This window comes from Lissotriton helveticus, chromosome 4_1 (assembly GCF_964261635.1).
Source record: "Lissotriton helveticus chromosome 4_1, aLisHel1.1, whole genome shotgun sequence".
Classification (NCBI taxonomy): domain Eukaryota; kingdom Metazoa; phylum Chordata; class Amphibia; order Caudata; family Salamandridae; genus Lissotriton; species Lissotriton helveticus.
In genome coordinates, this window is record NC_136063.1 from 1,692,303,193 (window position 1) to 1,692,319,161 (window position 15,969).

The 15,969-nt window shown below is 50.0% G+C and overlaps 19 non-coding genes across 19 annotated transcripts; 6 read left to right on the forward strand and 13 right to left on the reverse strand.

Moving 5' to 3' along the window:
* Positions 1 to 2,286: 2,286 nt before the first annotated feature.
* TRNAE-CUC (transfer RNA glutamic acid (anticodon CUC)) lies at positions 2,287 to 2,358 on the reverse strand. Its single transcript has one exon. It is a non-coding gene; the product is annotated as a tRNA-Glu (tRNA).
* A 625-nt stretch (positions 2,359 to 2,983) lies between these two features.
* On the reverse strand, positions 2,984 to 3,055 carry TRNAE-UUC (transfer RNA glutamic acid (anticodon UUC)). Its single transcript has one exon. It is a non-coding gene; the product is annotated as a tRNA-Glu (tRNA).
* Positions 3,056 to 3,298: 243 nt separating this feature from the next.
* Positions 3,299 to 3,381, forward strand: TRNAL-UAA (transfer RNA leucine (anticodon UAA)). The gene has a single exon. It is a non-coding gene; the product is annotated as a tRNA-Leu (tRNA).
* Positions 3,382 to 4,491: 1,110 nt separating this feature from the next.
* TRNAE-CUC (transfer RNA glutamic acid (anticodon CUC)) lies at positions 4,492 to 4,563 on the reverse strand. Its single transcript has one exon. It is a non-coding gene; the product is annotated as a tRNA-Glu (tRNA).
* Positions 4,564 to 5,188: 625 nt separating this feature from the next.
* On the reverse strand, positions 5,189 to 5,260 carry TRNAE-UUC (transfer RNA glutamic acid (anticodon UUC)). Its single transcript has one exon. It is a non-coding gene; the product is annotated as a tRNA-Glu (tRNA).
* A 243-nt stretch (positions 5,261 to 5,503) lies between these two features.
* TRNAL-UAA (transfer RNA leucine (anticodon UAA)) lies at positions 5,504 to 5,586 on the forward strand. The gene has a single exon. It is a non-coding gene; the product is annotated as a tRNA-Leu (tRNA).
* A 1,111-nt stretch (positions 5,587 to 6,697) lies between these two features.
* Positions 6,698 to 6,769, reverse strand: TRNAE-CUC (transfer RNA glutamic acid (anticodon CUC)). Its single transcript has one exon. It is a non-coding gene; the product is annotated as a tRNA-Glu (tRNA).
* A 625-nt stretch (positions 6,770 to 7,394) lies between these two features.
* Positions 7,395 to 7,466, reverse strand: TRNAE-UUC (transfer RNA glutamic acid (anticodon UUC)). Its single transcript has one exon. It is a non-coding gene; the product is annotated as a tRNA-Glu (tRNA).
* Positions 7,467 to 7,709: 243 nt separating this feature from the next.
* Positions 7,710 to 7,792, forward strand: TRNAL-UAA (transfer RNA leucine (anticodon UAA)). The gene has a single exon. It is a non-coding gene; the product is annotated as a tRNA-Leu (tRNA).
* Positions 7,793 to 8,892: 1,100 nt separating this feature from the next.
* Positions 8,893 to 8,964, reverse strand: TRNAE-CUC (transfer RNA glutamic acid (anticodon CUC)). Its single transcript has one exon. It is a non-coding gene; the product is annotated as a tRNA-Glu (tRNA).
* A 625-nt stretch (positions 8,965 to 9,589) lies between these two features.
* On the reverse strand, positions 9,590 to 9,661 carry TRNAE-UUC (transfer RNA glutamic acid (anticodon UUC)). Its single transcript has one exon. It is a non-coding gene; the product is annotated as a tRNA-Glu (tRNA).
* Positions 9,662 to 9,904: 243 nt separating this feature from the next.
* TRNAL-UAA (transfer RNA leucine (anticodon UAA)) lies at positions 9,905 to 9,987 on the forward strand. The gene has a single exon. It is a non-coding gene; the product is annotated as a tRNA-Leu (tRNA).
* A 1,111-nt stretch (positions 9,988 to 11,098) lies between these two features.
* TRNAE-CUC (transfer RNA glutamic acid (anticodon CUC)) lies at positions 11,099 to 11,170 on the reverse strand. Its single transcript has one exon. It is a non-coding gene; the product is annotated as a tRNA-Glu (tRNA).
* Positions 11,171 to 11,795: 625 nt separating this feature from the next.
* TRNAE-UUC (transfer RNA glutamic acid (anticodon UUC)) lies at positions 11,796 to 11,867 on the reverse strand. The gene has a single exon. It is a non-coding gene; the product is annotated as a tRNA-Glu (tRNA).
* Positions 11,868 to 12,110: 243 nt separating this feature from the next.
* Positions 12,111 to 12,193, forward strand: TRNAL-UAA (transfer RNA leucine (anticodon UAA)). Its single transcript has one exon. It is a non-coding gene; the product is annotated as a tRNA-Leu (tRNA).
* Positions 12,194 to 13,303: 1,110 nt separating this feature from the next.
* TRNAE-CUC (transfer RNA glutamic acid (anticodon CUC)) lies at positions 13,304 to 13,375 on the reverse strand. Its single transcript has one exon. It is a non-coding gene; the product is annotated as a tRNA-Glu (tRNA).
* Positions 13,376 to 14,000: 625 nt separating this feature from the next.
* Positions 14,001 to 14,072, reverse strand: TRNAE-UUC (transfer RNA glutamic acid (anticodon UUC)). The gene has a single exon. It is a non-coding gene; the product is annotated as a tRNA-Glu (tRNA).
* Positions 14,073 to 14,315: 243 nt separating this feature from the next.
* Positions 14,316 to 14,398, forward strand: TRNAL-UAA (transfer RNA leucine (anticodon UAA)). The gene has a single exon. It is a non-coding gene; the product is annotated as a tRNA-Leu (tRNA).
* Positions 14,399 to 15,498: 1,100 nt separating this feature from the next.
* TRNAE-CUC (transfer RNA glutamic acid (anticodon CUC)) lies at positions 15,499 to 15,570 on the reverse strand. Its single transcript has one exon. It is a non-coding gene; the product is annotated as a tRNA-Glu (tRNA).
* Between the last annotated feature and the right edge of the window lie 399 nt (positions 15,571 to 15,969).

Here is a 15,969-nt window from a genome sequence, read left to right on the forward strand (position 1 = left end):
TTGGGAAAAAATGCATCATCACCACTGATGCAAGTTTGTACGGTCTTGGGTGTGTGCTATCTCAAACTGATGATGTTGCAGAATGGAACGTAGCTTTCTCCTCCAGAACTTTGAGTGAAACTGAACGCAGATATGCGGTTATTGAACGTGAGTTGCTTGCTTGTGTGTGGGCCATTGAACACTATAGGATTTACATTTGGGGCAGTGAGTTTATTCTAAGAACGGACCACAAACCTTTGGTGCATATCCTATCAGCCGGGGGTGGTTGGAATTCGACAGCTAGGATTGCACGTCTTTCATCCAAGCTACAGGAGTACAATTTTAAGGTTGAATATATTCCAGGGAAGAAAAATGTCACTGCTGACTGTTTGTCACGTCTTCCGTGTGAAAGTAAAGTAGACAATGTGAATAATCTTTCTGAAGTTGATTTTGTGTTAGGATTGACAGATTTAGTATCTCCCCAGTATCAAGATATTTCTGAACAGTTTTGGTTAGAATGCCAGAATAAGGATGAGAAATTTGTTAAGCTGAAGAAATACCTTCTAGAAGGTTGGCCCAGCAAGAATAACGTTGAATATGATCTGCTACCATTTTACAACATAGCAGAAGAGTTATGGTGTGAAGGGGATTTGTTCTTCAAATCTGAAAAATGTATTCCACCAAGTGGGGTGCAAGAACTTATTCTCAAATTAGCACACAAGACCCATCCGGGAATCTCGGCCATGAAGCGTATTATAAGGTTACATTTCTGGTGGCCTGGAATGGATAGATTCATAGACCGTACTGTCAGAGAATGCAATGAGTGCTGTAACAGCGACAAGATGTTAAAATTACATGTTCCACCTCTTAAGACAGTGAAATGGCCAGAATTTCCGTGGAGCAAGATAGCATTTGATATTTCAGGACCCTTCCAAGTGTTGCCAGAAAGTTCACGTTTTGCATTGGTCATTGTGGATTACCACTCTAAGTGGCCAGAAGTGAAATTTGTAGCCAAAATCACTTCTGAAGTTGTCATTTCTTTTTTTAAAGAAGTTTTTGCTAGGGAAGGCTGTCCTTCGGTATTGGTTTCTGATAATGGGGTGCAATTAGTCTCCGCTGAAATGAAATTGTTCTTACAATCCTGCAACATCAAACACATGTGTACATCTCTTTACGAGCCACATGAGAACGGGCAGGTTGAGCGTTTCAACCGTGTTTTAAAGGGTTTTGTCTCTGATGCCATCAAAGAGAAAGGGGATTGGTTAAACCGTATCAGACAGAAACTTTGGACTTATCGTATAACTCCCCATAGCACTACTGAGATTAGTCCGTTCAAACTACTCAAAGGTAGGGATCCTGCGTCAGACACGTGCCCTTGGTGGTTCAAGGAAAAATGTGAAGCTCTGGTACAAAATAATGTAGATGTCAAGGAAGTTGCAAAGAGAGTATGTGGGAAACAAAGTAAATCTGAAGTTTGGTACAATAAGAAGTGGAAAACAAGAGAGCATGAATTGTGTGTTGGGGATTGGGTAAGAATCTTAAAACCTTTCTTAGTCACCAAAGGTACGAGTAAGTTTGGCAGACCTATTCAAATCAAAAGAGTTTTCAGTAACTCAGTTGTTACTCAGGATGGCAAGGTTTGGAACTCAGGCAGGGTTGCTAAATGTCCTACTCAAGATGTGTCTAAATTCCAACCTCACGCTGTTACTGATAGAGGTTACATTTCTGATGGTGGGTCTGATTCATTTTCTGATTCTGTAGCTTCAAGGATCAAAGACGATAGGCGAATCAGAAGAAGACCAGTTTCTTTGCAAGATTTTGTATAGCTGTTTTTTCTCTTTCCTTTGTTTGGTCTGTAGCCCTCCCAGCCTTACTCCTTTCATTTTCATTTAATGAGGGAGGTGTGTTATATCCTGTTATTATTAAGTGCCTATATTATTTATGCTTGTACCTCTTTAACTGCATGAGCCATGCTGTGTTTCCTTTTAACTCTGCATTCTTAACAGAGCTTTGCTCATACAGCATTCTCCACTGTTAGTCAGTTGTAACCTGTGTCCTGCTGTGTCAGGACTGGATGCTGTGCTGCTCAATAAATCATCTTAACTACAACTGCTTCCTTGGATCTTTACACCTTGCACAAGTGACTTTCCTCCCGCTGTGGAAAGCAGCTATAAAGGGACCTTGCGAAAATGATATTTGGAGCTATACTGCGTGATGCTAGGCAAACTGTGAGTCAGAAAGCAACTTCATTTTGAGAAGCCCGCGACCTACGGGAAGGAAAAGTTTTCAAGGGCAGAAGAAGGACTTTTCCCTGACCGGGAATCGAACCCGGGCCGCGGCGGTGAGAGCGCCGAATCCTAACCACTAGACCACCAGGGAGCCCAGTGCCATGCAGCAAAAGTTCATACACTGCTTTCCGAATGACAAAGCTAATGGGGGCTGAAAGCTTATTTTTCTCTACAGCACATATGAATCAGAAATTGAAAAAATCCTCATAATGCCACCCGACTGTCTGTCACTTCCAAGCACAGGCCATCCTCTCCCCCTTGCTACTGAACCGATGAATTCCTGTACAATCGGGATCCACGGGAAAACACAAGAGGGACACCTAGTGGCTGCTGATGGCGCACAGACAGCTGGAACACTTTCTCAACCCTGTCTCGTTATTCAGCTTGCTGGAAGAATACATTGCTCTTAAGCGATTCAAGAGTGCAAGGGAGAAGAGTGCTCCAAAGTAGATGTATGCATCACAGCAGGGGTTTCCAGCAATTTACCTTTCTGGTGAGCTGGTACTGCACTTTACACACACATAGAGCACCAGACTGGGTGGAGGAGTGCGTGCGCATAAAGGTGGCTGAGGGCAATGGGAGCAAAACAACCTGGGGCACAGGGGACCCAGTCCCTTTCCTCCTCTTTCGTTCATGGGTAGGGGTACCTTTTTAAGGACCTTCGTTTAAAAAAAGCTACTGGGACAAAACACTCATATCTATGCTTTAGAGGTATCTTCCCTGACCGGGAATCGAACCCGGGCCGCGGCGGTGAAAGCGCCGAATCCTAGCCACTAGACCACCAGGGAGGAGATGCTCTTGTGTGCTTGCCTTGCTCACCTCCTTATTGTGACTAAGCTAACTCCAATATAAAAATTGCCCGTAAAGTCCGAGTGGGAGAAAGTTAGGTGTCACACAGTGTGTTTGTCATAAGCATTTACCTTTAGCCTCCTGCAAAAGCCTTTTAACTCCGCAAACAGCTCTTGCTGGACAGCCGGTGCTGCAGCAGCCAGCAGAAAAAGGGAGTTGAGCAAAGCTGGGCCTTGGGTCTCACCAGGGTGGCCGAGTGGTTAAGGCGTTGGACTTAAGATCCAATGGACGTTTGTCCGCATGGGTTCGAGCCCCATTCCTGGTATGGGTTTTCAGCTGCTTTGTAAGAAAGTGCAGATGCTTTTGAAAAGCATTTTCCTGCGCCCTTCCACTGCCCCTCTCCAACAGTCCCCATTCAAGTCTCAGCTGTGGGGTCTGCTGCTATTCTGCTACCAGCATGGATGCTTCCCAAAGCAATGCAGTGCCATCTACGCAGATCCCCTGCTTAGAGAAATACACCTCCTATATCTTTTCCCACTGAAGGGAGCAGGAGGAAGTACTTGCTTCCTGGGGAACATGGGTCTGCCCCTGGAATTTTTTAACCCGGCTCTTGCAGATTTCTCCCCTTTTTTGATTTCACCTACAAGCTCTCCCTTGCCAGAGGAGCAGGATCTGCTGATGCAGGCCCGGCTGGCTCAAACGTGCAAAGGCTTTTCCCCAAACCTCTGGGGGAAAATTGAGGAGAGTTCCCTGCCCCCGCCTCCTCTCGCCTTCCGAACGGGCTTCCAAACGGGCAATGCCCTGACGGGTCCCCCACAACCCATCCTGCCCACAGCCACACCCCTGTATAAGAGGGTGACCCATGTCCCTCACCCTCCATGTTCGAACGGAAGGCACCGTCTGTCCTGAGGGGTGTACCAGACAGGCATCTCTCCAGCCAGGCAGACCCCTGCAGCACCCGTTAAGCTCCAAAGCCTATACATTCCCAAGATGCCACAGGTCAGTATGCAAATCAGACAGCCCTGGCCACACCCTCCCTGTGGCTGGCCTCTGCTTTTTTCCGTACGTGCAGCTCAGTTTTTTCTTACCCAGATCCAGACTTCCATTTTAGCAAAAAGGTGGGTTGCAATGGGTCCAGGATGCCATTTGGAAAAAAAACTGCAGGCCTGTCAAAGGAGACTTCCTGCCGCACGCCATGTGGTCAGAAGCCTACAAAAGGAATTGCACTTTGGAATACAGGGTCTCACTTGCTCAAGAGCCTTACACAAGTGACTTTCCTCCCGCTGTGGAAAGCAGCTATAAAGGGACCTTGCGAAAATGATATTTGGAGCTATACTGCGTGATGCTAGGGAAACTGTGAGTCAGAAAGCAACTTCATTTTGAGAAGCCCGCGACCTACGGGAAGGAAAAGTTTTGAAGGGAAGAAGAAGGACTTTTCCCTGACCGGGAATCGAACCCGGGCCGCGGCGGTGAGAGCGCCGAATCCTAACCACTAGACCACCAGGGAGCCCAGTGCCATGCAGCAAAAGTTCATACACTGCTTTCCGAATGACAAAGCTCATGGGGGCTGAAAGCTTATTTTTCACTACAGCACATATGAATCAGAAATTGAAAAAATCCTCATAATGCCACCCGACTGTCTGTCACTTCCAAGCACAGGCCATCCTCTCCCCCTTGCTACTGAACCGATGAATTCCTGTACAATCGGGATCCACGGGAAAACACAAGAGGGACACCTAGTGGCTGCTGATGGCGCACAGACAGCTGGAACACTTTCTCAACCCTGTCTCGTTATTCAGCTTCCTGGAAGAATACATTGCTCTTAAGCGATTCAAGAGTGCAAGGGAGAAGAGTGCTCCAAAGTAGATGTATGCATCACAGCAGGGGTTTCCAGCAATTTACCTTTCTGGTGAGCTGGTACTGCACTTTACACACACATAGAGCACCAGACTGGGTGGAGGAGTGCGTGCGCATAAAGGTGGCTGAGGGCAATGGGAGCAAAACAACCTGGGGCACAGGGGACCCAGTCCCTTTCCTCCTCTTTCGTTCATGGGTAGGGGTACCTTTTTAAGGACCTTCGTTTAAAAAAAGCTACTGGGACAAAACACTCAAATCTATGCTTTAGAGGTATCTTCCCTGACCGGGAATCGAACCCGGGCCGCGGCGGTGAAAGCGCCGAATCCTAGCCACTAGACCACCAGGGAGGAGATGCTCTTGTGTGCTTGCCTTGCTCACCCCCTTATTGTGACTAAGCTAACTCCAATATAAAAATTGCCCGTAAAGTCCGAGTGGGAGAAAGTTAGGTGTCACACAGTGTGTTTGTCATAAGCAATTACCTTCAGCCTCCTGCAAAAGCCTTTTAATTCCGCAAACAGCTCTTGCTGGACAGCCGGTGCTGCAGCAGCCAGCAGAAAAAGGGAGTTGAGTAAAGCTGGGCCTTGGGTCTCACCAGGGTGGCCGAGTGGTTAAGGCGTTGGACTTAAGATCCAATGGACGTTTGTCCGCATGGGTTCGAGCCCAATTCCTGGTATGGGTTTTCAGCTGCTTTGTAAGAAAGTGCAGATGCTTTTGAAAAGCATTTTCCTGCGCCCTTCCACTGCCCCTCTCCAACAGTCCCCATTCAAGTCTCAGCTGTGGGGTCTGCTGCTATTCTGCTACCAGCATGGATGCTTCCCAAAGCAATGCAGTGCCATCTACGCAGATCCCCTGCTTAGAGAAATACACCTCCTATATCTTTTCCCACTGAAGGGAGCAGGAGGAAGTACTTGCTTCCTGGGGAACATGGGTCTGCCCCTGGAATTTTTTAACCCGGCTCTTGCAGATTTCTCCCCTTTTTTGATTTCACCTACAAGCTCTCCCTTGCCAGAGGAGCAGGATCTGCTGATGCAGGCCCGGCTGGCTCAAACGTGCAAAGGCTTTTCCCCAAACCTCTGGGGGAAAATTGAGGAGAGTTCCCTGCCCCCGCCTCCTCTCGCCTTCCGAACGGGCTTCCAAACGGGCAATGCCCTGACGGGTCCCCCACAACCCATCCTGCCCACAGCCACACCCCTGTATAAGAGGGTGACCCATGTCCCTCACCCTCCATGTTCGAACGGAAGGCACCGTCTGTCCTGAGGGGTGTACCAGACAGGCATCTCTCCAGCCAGGCAGACCCCTGCAGCACCCGTTAAGCTCCAAAGCCTATACATTCCCAAGATGCCACAGGTCAGTATGCAAATCAGACTGCCCTGGCCACACCCTCCCTGTGGCTGGCCTCTGCTTTTTTCCGTACGTGCAGCTCAGTTTTTTCTTACCCAGATCCAGACTTCCATTTTAGCAAAAAGGTGGGTTGCAATGGGTCCAGGATGCCATTTGGAAACAAAGCCTGCAGGCCTGTCAAAGGAGACTTCCTGCCGCACGCCATGTGGTCAGAAGCCTACAAAAGGAATTGCACTTTGGAATACAGGGTCTCACTTGCTCAAGAGCCTTGCACAAGTGACTTTCCTCCCGCTGTGGAAAGCAGCTATAAAGGGACCTTGCGAAAATGATATTTGGAGCTATACTGCGTGATGCTAGGCAAACTGTGAGTCAGAAAGCAACTTCATTTTGAGAAGCCCGCGACCTACGGGAAGGAAAAGTTTTCAAGGGCAGAAGAAGGACTTTTCCCTGACCAGGAATCGAACCCGGGCCGCGGCAGTGAGAGCGCCGAATCCTAACCACTAGACCACCAGGGAGCCCAGTGCCATGCAGCAAAAGTTCATACACTGCTTTCCGAATGACAAAGCTCATGGGGGCTGAAAGCTTATTTTTCTCTACAGCACATATGAATCAGAAATTGAAAAAATCCTCATAATGCCACCCGACTGTCTGTCACTTCCAAGCACAGGCCATCCTCTCCCCCTTGCTACTGAACCGATGAATTCCTGTACAATCAGGATCCACGGGAAAACACAAGAGGGACACCTAGTGGCTGCTGATGGCGCACAGACAGCTGGAACACTTTCTCAACCCTGTCTCGTTATTCAGCTTGCTGGAAGAATACATTGCTCTTAAGCGATTCAAGAGTGCAAGGGAGAAGAGTGCTCCAAAGTAGATGTATGCATCACAGCAGGGGTTTCCAGCAATTTACCTTTCTGGTGAGCTGGTACTGCACTTTACACACACATAGAGCACCAGACTGGGTGGAGGAGTGCGTGCGCATAAAGGTGGCTGAGGGCAATGGGAGCAAAACAACCTGGGGCACAGGGGACCCAGTCCCTTTCCTCCTCTTTCGTTCATGGGTAGGGGTACCTTTTTAAGGACCTTCGTTTAAAAAAAGCTACTGGGACAAAACACTCAAATCTATGCTTTAGAGGTATCTTCCCTGACCGGGAATCGAACCCGGGCCGCGGCGGTGAAAGCGCCGAATCCTAGCCACTAGACCACCAGGGAGGAGATGCTCTTGTGTGCTTGCCTTGCTCACCTCCTTATTGTGACTAAGCTAACTCCAATATAAAAATTGCCCGTAAAGTCCGAGTGGGAGAAAGTTAGGTGTCACACAGTGTGTTTGTCATAAGCATTTACCTTTAGCCTCCTGCAAAAGCCTTTTAACTCCGCAAACAGCTCTTGCTGGACAGCCGGTGCTGCAGCAGCCAGCAGAAAAAGGGAGTTGAGTAAAGCTGGGCCTTGGGTCTCACCAGGGTGGCCGAGTGGTTAAGGCGTTGGACTTAAGATCCAATGGACGTTTGTCCGCATGGGTTCGAGCCCCATTCCTGGTATGGGTTTTCAGCTGCTTTGTAAGAAAGTGCAGATGCTTTTGAAAAGCATTTTCCTGCGCCCTTCCACTGCCCCTCTCCAACAGTCCCCATTCAAGTCTCAGCTGTGGGGTCTGCTGCTATTCTGCTACCAGCATGGATGCTTCCCAAAGCAATGCAGTGCCATCTACGCAGATCCCCTGCTTAGAGAAATACACCTCCTATATCTTTTCCCACTGAAGGGAGCAGGAGGAAGTACTTGCTTCCTGGGGAACATGGGTCTGCCCCTGGAATTTTTTAACCCGGCTCTTGCAGATTTCTCCCCTTTTTTGATTTCACCTACAAGCTCTCCCTTGCCAGAGGAGCAGGATCTGCTGATGCAGGCCCGGCTGGCTCAAACGTGCAAAGGCTTTTCCCCAAACCTCTGGGGGAAAATTGAGGAGAGTTCCCTGCCCCCACCTCCTCAACGGGCTTCCAAACGGGCAATGCCCTGACGGGTCCCCCACAACCCATCCTGCCCACAGCCACACCCCTGTATAAGAGGGTGACCCATGTCCCTCACCCTCCATGTTCGAACGGAAGGCACCGTCTGTCCTGAGGGGTGTACCAGACAGGCATCTCTCCAGCCAGGCAGACCCCTGCAGCACCCGTTAAGCTCCAAAGCCTATACATTCCCAAGATGCCACAGGTCAGTATGCAAATCAGACAGCCCTGGCCACACCCTCCCTGTGGCTGGCCTCTGCTTTTTTCCGTACGTGCAGCTCAGTTTTTTCTTACCCAGATCCAGACTTCCATTTTAGCAAAAAGGTGGGTTGCAATGGGTCCAGGATGCCATTTGGAAAAAAAACTGCAGGCCTGTCAAAGGAGACTTCCTGCCGCACGCCATGTGGTCAGAAGCCTACAAAAGGAATTGCACTTTGGAATACAGGGTCTCACTTGCTCAAGAGCCTTACACAAGTGACTTTCCTCCCGCTGTGGAAAGCAGCTATAAAGGGACCTTGCGAAAATGATATTTGGAGCTATACTGCGTGATGCTAGGGAAACTGTGAGTCAGAAAGCAACTTCATTTTGAGAAGCCCGCGACCTACGGGAAGGAAAAGTTTTGAAGGGAAGAAGAAGGACTTTTCCCTGACCGGGAATCGAACCCGGGCCGCGGCGGTGAGAGCGCCGAATCCTAACCACTAGACCACCAGGGAGCCCAGTGCCATGCAGCAAAAGTTCATACACTGCTTTCCGAATGACAAAGCTCATGGGGGCTGAAAGCTTATTTTTCACTACAGCACATATGAATCAGAAATTGAAAAAATCCTCATAATGCCACCCGACTGTCTGTCACTTCCAAGCACAGGCCATCCTCTCCCCCTTGCTACTGAACCGATGAATTCCTGTACAATCGGGATCCACGGGAAAACACAAGAGGGACACCTAGTGGCTGCTGATGGCGCACAGACAGCTGGAACACTTTCTCAACCCTGTCTCGTTATTCAGCTTCCTGGAAGAATACATTGCTCTTAAGCGATTCAAGAGTGCAAGGGAGAAGAGTGCTCCAAAGTAGATGTATGCATCACAGCAGGGGTTTCCAGCAATTTACCTTTCTGGTGAGCTGGTACTGCACTTTACACACACATAGAGCACCAGACTGGGTGGAGGAGTGCGTGCGCATAAAGGTGGCTGAGGGCAATGGGAGCAAAACAACCTGGGGCACAGGGGACCCAGTCCCTTTCCTCCTCTTTCGTTCATGGGTAGGGGTACCTTTTTAAGGACCTTCGTTTAAAAAAAGCTACTGGGACAAAACACTCAAATCTATGCTTTAGAGGTATCTTCCCTGACCGGGAATCGAACCCGGGCCGCGGCGGTGAAAGCGCCGAATCCTAGCCACTAGACCACCAGGGAGGAGATGCTCTTGTGTGCTTGCCTTGCTCACCCCCTTATTGTGACTAAGCTAACTCCAATATAAAAATTGCCCGTAAAGTCCGAGTGGGAGAAAGTTAGGTGTCACACAGTGTGTTTGTCATAAGCAATTACCTTCAGCCTCCTGCAAAAGCCTTTTAATTCCGCAAACAGCTCTTGCTGGACAGCCGGTGCTGCAGCAGCCAGCAGAAAAAGGGAGTTGAGTAAAGCTGGGCCTTGGGTCTCACCAGGGTGGCCGAGTGGTTAAGGCGTTGGACTTAAGATCCAATGGACGTTTGTCCGCATGGGTTCGAGCCCAATTCCTGGTATGGGTTTTCAGCTGCTTTGTAAGAAAGTGCAGATGCTTTTGAAAAGCATTTTCCTGCGCCCTTCCACTGCCCCTCTCCAACAGTCCCCATTCAAGTCTCAGCTGTGGGGTCTGCTGCTATTCTGCTACCAGCATGGATGCTTCCCAAAGCAATGCAGTGCCATCTACGCAGATCCCCTGCTTAGAGAAATACACCTCCTATATCTTTTCCCACTGAAGGGAGCAGGAGGAAGTACTTGCTTCCTGGGGAACATGGGTCTGCCCCTGGAATTTTTTAACCCGGCTCTTGCAGATTTCTCCCCTTTTTTGATTTCACCTACAAGCTCTCCCTTGCCAGAGGAGCAGGATCTGCTGATGCAGGCCCGGCTGGCTCAAACGTGCAAAGGCTTTTCCCCAAACCTCTGGGGGAAAATTGAGGAGAGTTCCCTGCCCCCACCTCCTCTCGCCTTCCGAACGGGCTTCCAAACGGGCAATGCCCTGACGGGTCCCCCACAACCCATCCTGCCCACAGCCACACCCCTGTATAAGAGGGTGACCCATGTCCCTCACCCTCCATGTTCGAACGGAAGGCACCGTCTGTCCTGAGGGGTGTACCAGACAGGCATCTCTCCAGCCAGGCAGACCCCTGCAGCACCCGTTAAGCTCCAAAGCCTATACATTCCCAAGATGCCACAGGTCAGTATGCAAATCAGACTGCCCTGGCCACACCCTCCCTGTGGCTGGCCTCTGCTTTTTTCCGTACGTGCAGCTCAGTTTTTTCTTACCCAGATCCAGACTTCCATTTTAGCAAAAAGGTGGGTTGCAATGGGTCCAGGATGCCATTTGGAAACAAAGCCTGCAGGCCTGTCAAAGGAGACTTCCTGCCGCACGCCATGTGGTCAGAAGCCTACAAAAGGAATTGCACTTTGGAATACAGGGTCTCACTTGCTCAAGAGCCTTGCACAAGTGACTTTCCTCCCGCTGTGGAAAGCAGCTATAAAGGGACCTTGCGAAAATGATATTTGGAGCTATACTGCGTGATGCTAGGCAAACTGTGAGTCAGAAAGCAACTTCATTTTGAGAAGCCCGCGACCTACGGGAAGGAAAAGTTGTCAAGGGCAGAAGAAGGACTTTTCCCTGACCAGGAATCGAACCCGGGCCGCGGCAGTGAGAGCGCCGAATCCTAACCACTAGACCACCAGGGAGCCCAGTGCCATGCAGCAAAAGTTCATACACTGCTTTCCGAATGACAAAGCTCATGGGGGCTGAAAGCTTATTTTTCTCTACAGCACATATGAATCAGAAATTGAAAAAATCCTCATAATGCCACCCGACTGTCTGTCACTTCCAAGCACAGGCCATCCTCTCCCCCTTGCTACTGAACCGATGAATTCCTGTACAATCAGGATCCACGGGAAAACACAAGAGGGACACCTAGTGGCTGCTGATGGCGCACAGACAGCTGGAACACTTTCTCAACCCTGTCTCGTTATTCAGCTTGCTGGAAGAATACATTGCTCTTAAGCGATTCAAGAGTGCAAGGGAGAAGAGTGCTCCAAAGTAGATGTATGCATCACAGCAGGGGTTTCCAGCAATTTACCTTTCTGGTGAGCTGGTACTGCACTTTACACACACATAGAGCACCAGACTGGGTGGAGGAGTGCGTGCGCATAAAGGTGGCTGAGGGCAATGGGAGCAAAACAACCTGGGGCACAGGGGACCCAGTCCCTTTCCTCCTCTTTCATTCATGGGTAGGGGTACCTTTTTAAGGACCTTCGTTTAAAAAAAGCTACTGGGACAAAACACTCAAATCTATGCTTTAGAGGTATCTTCCCTGACCGGGAATCGAACCCGGGCCGCGGCGGTGAAAGCGCCGAATCCTAGCCACTAGACCACCAGGGAGGAGATGCTCTTGTGTGCTTGCCTTGCTCACCTCCTTATTGTGACTAAGCTAACTCCAATATAAAAATTGCCCGTAAAGTCCGAGTGGGAGAAAGTTAGGTGTCACACAGTGTGTTTGTCATAAGCATTTACCTTTAGCCTCCTGCAAAAGCCTTTTAACTCCGCAAACAGCTCTTGCTGGACAGCCGTTGCTGCAGCAGCCAGCAGAAAAAGGGAGTTGAGTAAAGCTGGGCCTTGGGTCTCACCAGGGTGGCCGAGTGGTTAAGGCGTTGGACTTAAGATCCAATGGACGTTTGTCCGCATGGGTTCGAGCCCCATTCCTGGTATGGGTTTTCAGCTGCTTTGTAAGAAAGTGCAGATGCTTTTGAAAAGCATTTTCCTGCGCCCTTCCACTGCCCCTCTCCAACAGTCCCCATTCAAGTCTCAGCGGTGGGGTCTGCTGCTATTCTGCTACCAGCATGGATGCTTCCCAAAGCAATGCAGTGCCATCTACGCAGATCCCCTGCTTAGAGAAATACACCTCCTATATCTTTTCCCACTGAAGGGAGCAGGAGGAAGTACTTGCTTCCCGGGGAACATGGGTCTGCCCCTGGAATTTTTTAACCCGGCTCTTGCAGATTTCTCCCCTTTTTTGATTTCACCTACAAGCTCTCCCTTGCCAGAGGAGCAGGATCTGCTGATGCAGGCCCGGCTGGCTCAAACGTGCAAAGGCTTTTCCCCAAACCTCTGGGGGAAAATTGAGGAGAGTTCCCTGCCCCCGCCTCCTCTCGCCTTCCGAACGGGCTTCCAAACGGGCAATGCCCTGACGGGTCCCCCACAACCCGTCCTGCCCACAGCCACACCCCTGTATAAGAGGGTGACCCATGTCCCTCACCCTCCATGTTCGAACGGAAGGCACCGTCTGTCCTGAGGGGTGTACCAGACAGGCATCTCTCCAGCCAGGCAGACCCCTGCAGCACCCGTTAAGCTCCAAAGCCTATACATTCCCAAGATGCCACAGGTCAGTATGCAAATCAGACAGCCCTGGCCACACCCTCCCTGTGGCTGGCCTCTGCTTTTTTCCGTACATGCAGCTCAGTTTTTTCTTACCCAGATCCAGACTTCCATTTTAGCAAAAAGGTGGGTTGCAATGGGTCCAGGATGCCATTTGGAAAAAAAACTGCAGGCCTGTCAAAGGAGACTTCCTGCCGCACGCCATGTGGTCAGAAGCCTACAAAAGGAATTGCACTTTGGAATACAGGGTCTCACTTGCTCAAGAGCCTTACACAAGTGACTTTCCTCCCGCTGTGGAAAGCAGCTATAAAGGGACCTTGCGAAAATGATATTTGGAGCTATAATGCGTGATGCTAGGCAAACTGTGAGTCAGAAAGCAACTTCATTTTGAGAAGCCCGCGACCTACGGGAAGGAAAAGTTTTGAAGGGAAGAAGAAGGACTTTTCCCTGACCGGGAATCGAACCCGGGCCGCGGCGGTGAGAGCGCCGAATCCTAACCACTAGACCACCAGGGAGCCCAGTGCCATGCAGCAAAAGTTCATACACTGCTTTCCGAATGACAAAGCTCATGGGGGCTGAAAGCTTATTTTTCTCTACAGCACATATGAATCAGAAATTGAAAAAATCCTCATAATGCCACCCGACTGTCTGTCCCTTCCAAGCACAGGCCATCCTCTCCCCCTTGCTACTGAACCGATGAATTCCTGTACAATCGGGATCCACGGGAAAACACAAGAGGGACACCTAGTGGCTGCTGATGGCGCACAGACAGCTGGAACACTTTCTCAACCCTGTCTCGTTATTCAGCTTGCTGGAAGAATACATTGCTCTTAAGCGATTCAAGAGTGCAAGGGAGAAGAGTGCTCCAAAGTAGATGTATGCATCACAGCAGGGGTTTCCAGCAATTTACCTTTCTGGTGAGCTGGTACTGCACTTTACACACACATAGAGCACCAGACTGGGTGGAGGAGTGCGTGCGCATAAAGGTGGCTGAGGGCAATGGGAGCAAAACAACCTGGGGCACAGGGGACCCAGTCCCTTTCCTCCTCTTTCGTTCATGGGTAGGGGTACCTTTTTAAGGACCTTCGTTTAAAAAAAGCTACTGGGACAAAACACTCAAATCTATGCTTTAGAGGTATCTTCCCTGACCGGGAATCGAACCCGGGCCGCGGCGGTGAAAGCGCCGAATCCTAGCCACTAGACCACCAGGGAGGAGATGCTCTTGTGTGCTTGCCTTGCTCACCTCCTTATTGTGACTAAGCTAACTCCAATATAAAAATTGCCCGTAAAGTCCGAGTGGGAGAAAGTTAGGTGTCACACAGTGTGTTTGTCATAAGCATTTACCTTTAGCCTCCTGCAAAAGCCTTTTAACTCCGCACACAGCTCTTGCTGGACAGCCGGTGCTGCAGCAGCCAGCAGAAAAAGGGAGTTGAGTAAAGCTGGGCCTTGGGTCTCACCAGGGTGGCCGAGTGGTTAAGGCGTTGGACTTAAGATCCAATGGACGTTTGTCCGCATGGGTTCGAGCCCCATTCCTGGTATGGGTTTTCAGCTGCTTTGTAAGAAAGTGCAGATGCTTTTGAAAAGCATTTTCCTGCGCCCTTCCACTGCCCCTCTCCAACAGTCCCCATTCAAGTCTCAGCTGTGGGGTCTGCTGCTATTCTGCTACCAGCATGGATGCTTCCCAAAGCAATGCAGTGCCATCTACGCAGATCCCCTGCTTAGAGAAATACACCTCCTATATCTTTTCCCACTGAAGGGAGCAGGAGGAAGTACTTGCTTCCTGGGGAACATGGGTCTGCCCCTGGAATTTTTTAACCCGGCTCTTGCAGATTTCTCCCCTTTTTTGATTTCACCTACAAGCTCTCCCTTGCCAGAGGAGCAGGATCTGCTGATGCAGGCCCGGCTGGCTCAAACGTGCAAAGGCTTTTCCCCAAACCTCTGGGGGAAAATTGAGGAGAGTTCCCTCCTCTCGCCTTCCGAACGGGCTTCCAAACGGGCAATGCCCTGACGGGTCCCCCACAACCCATCCTGCCCACAGCCACACCCCTGTATAAGAGGGTGACCCATGTCCCTCACCCTCCATGTTCGAACGGAAGGCACCGTCTGTCCTGAGGGGTGTACCAGACAGGCATCTCTCCAGCCAGGCAGACCCCTGCAGCACCCGTTAAGCTCCAAAGCCTATACATTCCCAAGATGCCACAGGTCAGTATGCAAATCAGACAGCCCTGGCCACACCCTCCCTGTGGCTGGCCTCTGCTTTTTTCCGTACGTGCAGCTCAGTTTTTTCTTACCCAGATCCAGACTTCCATTTTAGCAAAAAGGTGGGTTGCAATGGGTCCAGGATGCCATTTGGAAAAAAAACTGCAGGCCTGTCAAAGGAGACTTCCTGCCGCACGCCATGTGGTCAGAAGCCTACAAAAGGAATTGCACTTTGGAATACAGGGTCTCACTTGCTCAAGAGCCTTACACAAGTGACTTTCCTCCCGCTGTGGAAAGCAGCTATAAAGGGACCTTGCGAAAATGATATTTGGAGCTATAATGCGTGATGCTAGGCAAACTGTGAGTCAGAAAGCAACTTCATTTTGAGAAGCCCGCGACCTACGGGAAGGAAAAGTTTTGAAGGGAAGAAGAAGGACTTTTCCCTGACCGGGAATCGAACCCGGGCCGCGGCGGTGAGAGCGCCGAATCCTAACCACTAGACCACCAGGGAGCCCAGTGCCATGCAGCAAAAGTTCATACACTGCTTTCCGAATGACAAAGCTCATGGGGGCTGAAAGCTTATTTTTCTCTACAGCACATATGAATCAGAAATTGAAAAAATCCTCATAATGCCACCCGACTGTCTGTCCCTTCCAAGCACAGGCCATCCTCTCCCCCTTGCTACTGAACCGATGAATTCCTGTACAATCGGGATCCACGGGAAAACACAAGAGGGACACCTAGTGGCTGCTGATGGCGCACAGACAGCTGGAACACTTTCTCAACCCTGTCTCGTTATTCAGCTTGCTGGAAGAATACATTGCTCTTAAGCGATTCAAGAGTGCAAGGGAGAAGAGTGCTCCAAAGTAGATGTATGCATCACAGCAGGGGTTTCCAGCAATTTACCTTT